An 8298-nucleotide genomic window follows, 5' to 3' on the forward strand; every position below is an offset into this window, starting at 1 on the left:
CCTGATACTCGGGTAAGACATTATGAATCTTGCGTTGTTGGAGATGTGTGCTACAACACCCTTGCACGAGACGAAGGCGGGAAGACACAAAATAGTGCCATCATGAGCACGGATACATATGACAAAGAGACAACTTAAATGTATGCTAACATAATAGACATTGTTCAGTTGCAGTATATCTCCAGTTTCGAGGATCATCGATGTGTGGTTCTGTTGTGCTGTCGTTGGTATAACCTGTTTTCCAGGATTGCAAAACCCAGAGCTGATGATTATTTCAACTCCATCAATGTCAAGGTGGCGTACCAGACCAACGAGCCTTTTATTTTCGGAAATCAAGCAACACATATATTTTTCTTGGATGACACATTTTCACGTAGCAATGACTGGAGAGTATTGCAAAGGTTTGAGCAGAAGAATTTGTTTAATGAAGTTGCACAAAAAGATGATGATTACACTCCTCCTGATGTACAAGATAACACAGATGTCCCTAATATCTTTGAGAACCATCACGTCAATGACACCGGCGAAAAGATTGCCTGTCGTGCTATGAACATACAAGAGTTGATCAAGAAGAAGCCAACGTTCGAGGACGTTGAGGACGAAGAACAAGATGACACCGTGAGGAATTATGATTCAGACTGATACACATGGCGAAGATGTTGATGCTGCTGCTGCGGATGATGATTACATTGCTTTTGTCTTATTTGCCTGTCAGAAGACGTTTTTTATCTACTACGTGAAATTGTGTTTGCTATGACAACTGAAACCTGATGAACATGTTGTTTAGTATTTTGCTATGAGAACATCACTTGTTATGTATGCTGATTTGTGTTTGGTGATTGTATGACGACTAAAACATGATGACATTGTTGTTTAGTTGTACTCATATTTGGCTGTGAAACTTGAATTTGATGACATAGTTTGCTGTTGGACTGCAATTTGCTCGACGTCTTCGAATGAGAATAAAGCTGACCTGACAGGGCCTCTGCTAATTTATTTATTTATTACCAAAAGGGCCTCTGCTATTTATTTATTTATGAGAAAAAGGGGATACCCCCTGATTTCCGTTAATAGAAATTATTAGATGTTCACAACACTACGCCCAGCCTTCTACACATGTTTGATTCATTACTAGTTTCGGCAAAGTGCTCATGTCATAGCCACTGAATACATCATGAGTGCTACATACACTGCAAACAAAGAGACAATCATCCTACAGAGCACATCGATTTTTCCCATTATCTTCACAAGCTCTTTCATCTCCTCATTGTTGTCAAGGCTGTTCAGCAGGTGTTACTTGGCCATAATCAGAGGAACTGCATCTTTAACCTTCCGCTCTGCATCTTCCTCTTCTACCGTTCCTTCAGTTACTTGTCCAACATCCCAACCTGCTGGTATTGGGATTCCTCGGCTAACCAAATAATCAGCGTACTTGCATTCCCCCACATCAGCAACTTCCCAGAAATACAGATCACATGAATCTTCCCTTTTTTGCACGAATCAAATTGGAAGATCATCAACCAAACTATTAAAAAATCAGCAACTGAAAGCAGGAGAACAACACTTAAACATATTATTACCCCATGATTCGGGCATTTGTAGAAGACTCGGCTAGGGTTGAGGATTGTGGTTCAGACGCGATGGATGACTATGCGTGATTTACAGCAGTGGCACCACACCAACGGCAGCGGGTTGCGATGAGCAACCGGCTACTGTGCGCGTGCCGGCGAGGCTGTGATGAGACCCACAGGCGATGGTACGGTGGCGACTTGGCGCATATCTGGTTGTTGCCTACTGAAGAGCAGGTGGACGAGCAGCCAGCGGACATTGTTGCTGCGGCCAGAGGTTCTGATGCTAGGCAGAGTAAGTAGAGAAGAGGAGAAGCATGCTGGATGTGTTTGTTTCATTACTTGCAGAGTAGCATAGCACCATATATAGTCATAGTCCAGGTTTGGATTCGAACCAACTATAGGAGCACGTCTCTCTTTTTTTTAAACTCAGCAATGTCTCTACAGGAGCACGTCTCTGTACGCCTTCTCAAGTCTTTGATTTTCTTTCCCTTTTTTGCGAATAAGGAAGGAGGACAAAATTGGGAGTTCCTAGGACTCGAACCCAAGAACTCTCGGTTGAAAACCAAGGGTGCTAGTCACTTATGTGGCGAATGTTCCTTGGGAGGAGGACGGCAGACGAACGCATTTTCCTCGCAGTTTTAGTTGCGACACAAGATCGAACGGTCGCAGTTTCGGGAACGTTATCAGGCGAACGAGCCCAGTTTTTGATTTCTTCCTATATATAAAAAGTATGCTACTTGGTGTCGGCTTAGTCAACAAACGATTGTGCCAACCTTGACCGTTGGATTGACATTCAATGTCTGTCGTGTTTCTTCAGTCTCTTCTTCTTTGAGCCGCCAAAGCCAAACCAGCACCGGCAGGAATGCCTGCTCCCGCTTCCCATGGCTGGTTGTGCTGCCGCGCATGCATCATGGCCACATCGCACCCTAAAACTCTGCGCACCTTCCTCAGCTCCTATTCGTTCCCGTTCGAGGCCTCACCATCGTCCTCCGCCTTGGTTCGCTCTCCGCGACGCTGCCCTCCGGTGTTGTCAGCATGGTCAACAACCGAGAGGAATAAGGAGATGACTGTACATGGTGAGGATGACAGTAGGGACCCAGCAGCGCACGTAGTAATATTGTTTTTTCGGGACGGAGAAGGGTACCAACTAGGTTGTGCGGGACCTTTGGCCCGTCTAGCCACGGCTTTTACTTCATATGTTTAGCACATGACCAGCCCAGTTTGTTTTTTTCCTTTTTGAAAATGGCTAGCCGGCTATTTTGTTTTTTTGCAGAATAACCAACGTAGGCCTACTTGCTTTTCTACGGCCTGCTGGGCTGGAAATCTTTCAAGACGAGGAGGGATGCATTTTGCCCAAAAAATGGGCTATAAGTAATAAGAAATGGGCTATAAGTAATAATAAATCGGTTGTAAAATGAACAAGTACAACAAACAGGCAATTAGTTCCAAAATACTTTTTTTCTTTCGGATTTGATATTTTAAATTTCATTGTTTTTTTGCGGGTAAAATTTCATTGAATTTAAATGAAGGTATATTTAGTTTTAAAATTAATTTGAATCTGGCTAGAAATTTCGGGTTGTATGCTGTTTGGGACAGATTTGGAGGCTGACTTGTGGGTCTACTAGGTTGACGTGTACGAAAGGCTTTGTCAACTAAGTCCACAAACGATTCTGGCAGCAGTGACCGTTGGATGTTAATCCAACGGCGGTACTACTTCTTCAATATCTAATCTTCTTGCTCCAACCGCCCAAACCAGTGCCGGTGGGACTACCTGCTCCCACCTCCCGTGGCCGGTTGTGCTGCCGCACAGGCCGCACCGCCCCACCCTACTTCATTGTTGGCCAGGCCATTCCTCTACTCACCCACACCTCCTGTTATTTTCCGGCGATGGCAGCCGGACCAGTAAACCCTCATACTCCCCACCGCATGGGCAACCTTTGCCGAGTCTTCCCCGGCTTTGTGTCATTCGCTTCCCAGACCTCGCCATCGTCCACCGCCATGGTGCTCTCGGCGCGGCCTGGTCAACATGGTCAATGAACGACATCCATCGGACGTGGACTGTACGTGGAGAGGCTGACAGCTGGGTCCACGGCTGCACACAAGGAAATGCCTCCTTATTATGCGCAAAATAATGATTCCTCCACCTAACAGCTGGGACCCACCGGAAGGGCCTCTGTATTACGTGAAAAAAACATTCCCCCCCACTAACAGGTTAGACCCACCAGCTATATCTTCGCACGCAAGGAAGTGCCTCCTTATTATGCACAAAAAATGAATACCCCCTGCTAGCTGGGACCCACCATAGTGGGAGGCTGACTTGTGGGCCAAAACTAAGTTGATGGGGACGGAGGGCTTTGTCAACTTAGTCATTATGAACAATTATAGCTCGAGTGACCGTACGATGTCCATCCAATGGTCGTAGTGCTTCTTCAACCTCTGGTCTTCTTGCTCCAGCCGCCCAAACCGGCGTCGGTCATGCCGCGTGCTTCTACCTCCCGTGGCCGGTTGTGATGCCGCGGAGGCCTCACTGCCCCCTACTACTCCCACCGCTGGCCAGGCCATCCCTCTACTCACCCACACCCCCTGCTATTCTGTGGCGACAGTATCCCCACACCACAGACGAACCAGTGAACCCTCATACTCCTCTACGCGTGGGCATCCAGTGCCGCATCTTCCCCGGATCCGTGTCGTCCCATTCCTAGGCCTTGCCGTCATCCACCGCCCTGGTGCTCTCGGCGCAGCATGGTCAACATGGTCAAGGAACGACTTTCATCGGAAGAGTACTGTACGTTGATAGGCTGACAGCTGGGTCCAGGGCAGCTGCAAGGAATTGGCTCCTTACTACGCGCAAAATAATTATTCCTCCAGCTGACAGTAGGAACCTATCGGATGGCCCACTGTATTTCGCGAAAAAATGTTTCCCCCTGACTGCTAGGACCCACCAGCTACATCTTCTCATGCAAGGAAGTGCGTCTGGGAAAAAACAATTCGCCCCCCTGACTGCTGGGACTCACTAGCTACATTTTCGCACGCAAGGAAGTGCCTGACAGTCGGGACCCACTTGGTCGAAGTGTACGTAGCATTGTCATTCTGGTCGCGAACGTGTACGTACATACTGGTCGATGTAGAGGCGCGCACGTGTCGTAGTAGAGGCGCGCACGTAGGATGTACACGTATGTAGAACGGCCAGTGTGCAAGAATTAAAATACGGCCACGTACGTACATACGGGCGGGGTCTCGAATGCCTACTCGCGCATACGTACGACCAGGGCTCGTGTACATGGCTGGATCAGAATGGATAAACTGCGTCGTCGTCGTGTTCATGGGGAGATAATGGAATGCGTCATGTTCATCGGGAGGCAACGGAACGCATGGGAGCCAACCGACTTGGACAGAACAACCAATGGAAACGAGGCCTGGCGTACCGCAGAATGGAGGAAACAGCCTTGTGTTCGACCGGCCACGTTCAAAGTGGGATCCTGTTCATCGGGAGGGGTTTGGCGTACCGCAAAATGGAGGAAACAGACTTGTGTTGGACCTCCTACGGTCGAAACAGGGTCTTGTTGATCGGGAGGGGTGTGGCGTACCACAAAACGGAGGAAATGGACTTGTGTTGGAGCGCTACGATCAAAACGGGGGTCCTGTTTATCGGGAGGGGTGTGGCGTACCGCAAAACGGGACTCCACGGCATACTGTTCATCTCCACCGTCGACCTCATCCAGCCTCCACGGGCTACTGTTCATCCACCGTCGACCTCATCCAGCCTCCACGGGCTACTGTTCATCCACCGTCGACCTCGTCCAGCCTCCACGTGCGACTGTTCATCCAGCCTCCACCGCGCACTACTCCAGCGGCTACTGTTCAACCAGCCCTCTCCGCAGGCTCCTGTTCAACCACCCCTCCATGGGCTACTGTTCATCCAACCCTCCACCATCTACTGTTCATCCAGCCCTCCACGGGGTTGTCTTGTTCATCCAGCCCTCCACGGGGTCCTGTTCATCCAGCCCCAACCGGCTCGATCGATCAGGGTCCTATTCATCCAGAGGCAACACCACGAGGTACTGTTCATCCACTTCCATCGGGAACTGTTCATCCAAAAAGCCCCCAGCAATGCTCACTATTCATCAAGGGAAGGAGGCAGCAGGTTCGATCGGCTTCAGTTAGCAACAGGAGCGAAGGAATCACTTTGGTTCAGTAACGTTGCTAGTGCAACTGCTCGGGTGCAGTTAGAGCCCAACGCCTCGCTCGGGTTCAGTTAGAGCCCAACGCCTCACATACACGCACGTATGTGTACAAGAGGAACGCGCATCGCTCGGCCCCCGGACACCCACCGTAACCGGGAACTCCCCGAAATTTTCCTCGCCCTCGCTTCTAACACAGTTTTTTCCATCATGGACAGCCCAAAGAATGTCATGCAGCTGCTTCTCCGGCCCGCCCAGGATGAAAAGCCCATTTTCTGTCATGATTTCTTGGTAGAAGTAGGAGCCCACCACATCTATGATGATACCGGGTTTTGTCACAGTTATCGTCATACAAGTGTCATAAGTATGGCATAATTTTTTTTCATTCGGCCCAAAATGTCACGGATGTGTCTTTTTTTGTAGTGGTGGGCCGCTGTCGGATTTCGCGTTCTGGCAGACCCTCAAGGTTCGAACTCTGGGGTGCACACGGAGATCACACCTCCTACCTACCCATGTCTCGTCGCCTCGCAAGGATCTAAACTACACGAAGAACGACACAAGGGACACGAGATTTATACTGGTTCAGGCCACCATTGTGGTGTAATACCCTACTCCAGTTTGTGGTGTGGTGGATTGCCTCAGGGGCTGATGATGAATAGTAGAAGGAAGAAGAGCCTCGCGAGGCGCTGTTCTTGGCTGGTGCAATGAACTACTTGGGTGAGTTCAGTCGCCTCTCTCTCTCTCTAGTCTACCCAAAATCTCCTCTCTCTACCCTGCGGTGGCTAGCTCTATTTATAATGGGAGGCCCTGGGCCTCTTCCCAAATATTGAGTGGGAAGGGCGCCAACAATTGGCCATTTTGAAGGGGAACATCTAGTACACTTATCCTGACTAAAGTCGGTCCTCGCCTGCCAAAGACCCTGACAGTGACGCCGGCTTGGGCTCCACGATGACCTCCATCCCGCCGCTCTGCTTTGTCTTGGTCTTGTTGCACCGAAATGGTTGCCTTTGCTTGATACTCTTTCCTGCGCTTGCCCCCTTTGCACCAAAGAGGAAACAAGGACTCTGCGCAGGCCAACGCCCGCCTAGCGCCCGCCTGGCCTTGGTCGTCCTGGCTTTCATCATGGGCACCTCGTGAGGTACCCCGCCTTGATCTCTCCGCCTCCTCGCGAGCCAGCCTGACGAGGTTGTGCCCGAGGAAGCCTCTTGTCGTCCGCCCCGCGAGGCTTGGCCCCTTGCGAGGGTCTTGAGCATGTGTTCATGAAGATGGGCCATACTGGGCCACTCCCTGAGCCACGCCGCAGGCCACAGGCAGGCAAGTCTGGGTACCCCCGTTCCCAAAACACCAATAATAGCCCCCGGGCCCAAGGCACGCCCGGACTTGGCTTAGCAGAGAAGCGAAGGGGAAAGTGCGAAGCGCCAAGGACCCCATCAGCCTACGGCCTTAGGCGCTGCGTGGTGGTTGATTGGGTGTGGGCGTCCTGGCTCCCCCATGACGCCTCGGCAACTGCACGAATTGACAAGTCCCTGCATGCACAATGGGTCATGATTACCTGCGATCGTGGAGGCCGGCGGTTGGCCTCCCCCGGCTATATGTATGGAACGACGTGAGCCCTTCTAGTCCATCCCTTCCTACTACTCCCTTTCTCCTTCTTTGCCGCTCGCCATCCCCATGGCCCCACCGAAGAGGTTCTTGGCCGCGGAGAAAGGAAAGGCTTGCTACGAAGGGCCCGACTCTCCTCTGGCCAAGCGTGGCCGGGGCCGCCCTTGCAAGCACCCTACGGTCCCCGCTGCGGCCTCTCGTGGTCGTGGGAACAGTCCTCTGCGCGGGGTGGGCGTTCGGCTGCCAACAAGAGGTACACTGGGGCTGCACGACCCCCAAGGCCGCGCTTTCGCTCGGCGAAGGTGCTGCCGGAGTTCGTCATCTGGTCGGCGGACCCGACCGTCACCTAGCTCCGGCTGGTGCCCCGGGCGGCCTTTGGTTTCAGGCAGATGGTTGCTGCAGCAGGGTCTCCTGGGCTACTCTGGAGGTTTCCACCGCCGGGGAGGCGGCCGTGACCCGCGGCTAGCAAACCTTTGCCCGCGCGCGCGGCCTGAGCCGGCGATGCACTCTACACTTTAAGTTCGACGGTGATGCCACCCTCTACGTGAGGGTGTTCGGGGAAGACGGCCGCCGCGCCGGATGCTGCCCTGAAGATGATGACCGCGGCCGCGCGCCCAGCCCCGGTGTTGATCGGGAGGAAGGTGGCGGGAGGTGCGCGGGCAGTGATGCCCGAGGCCCGCCAAGCTCTGGTGACTCCCCCGCAGACGGCAGCTCCTCAAGTGGCGGTCGCGACCAGCCCCCTCATCGTTGCGCTTGCCTGGGAGAGGGCAGCGGGTCGGCCCGACACCATGCTTCGGTGAAGCGGGAGGCGGAATCCAGCTGAGCTCCGGAGGCAGTACGAGCCTTTGCCGAGAGTTGGCGCCGGGCAAGTCGTTCCCCCTTTCGCTTTCCTTTCTCTCCTGTGCAAAAAGAATGTAATCCAGTGCCCCACGGGGCGTGTTGAA

Source organism: Triticum aestivum, chromosome 3B, assembly GCF_018294505.1.
Source record: "Triticum aestivum cultivar Chinese Spring chromosome 3B, IWGSC CS RefSeq v2.1, whole genome shotgun sequence".
Lineage (NCBI taxonomy): Eukaryota > Viridiplantae > Streptophyta > Magnoliopsida > Poales > Poaceae > Triticum > Triticum aestivum.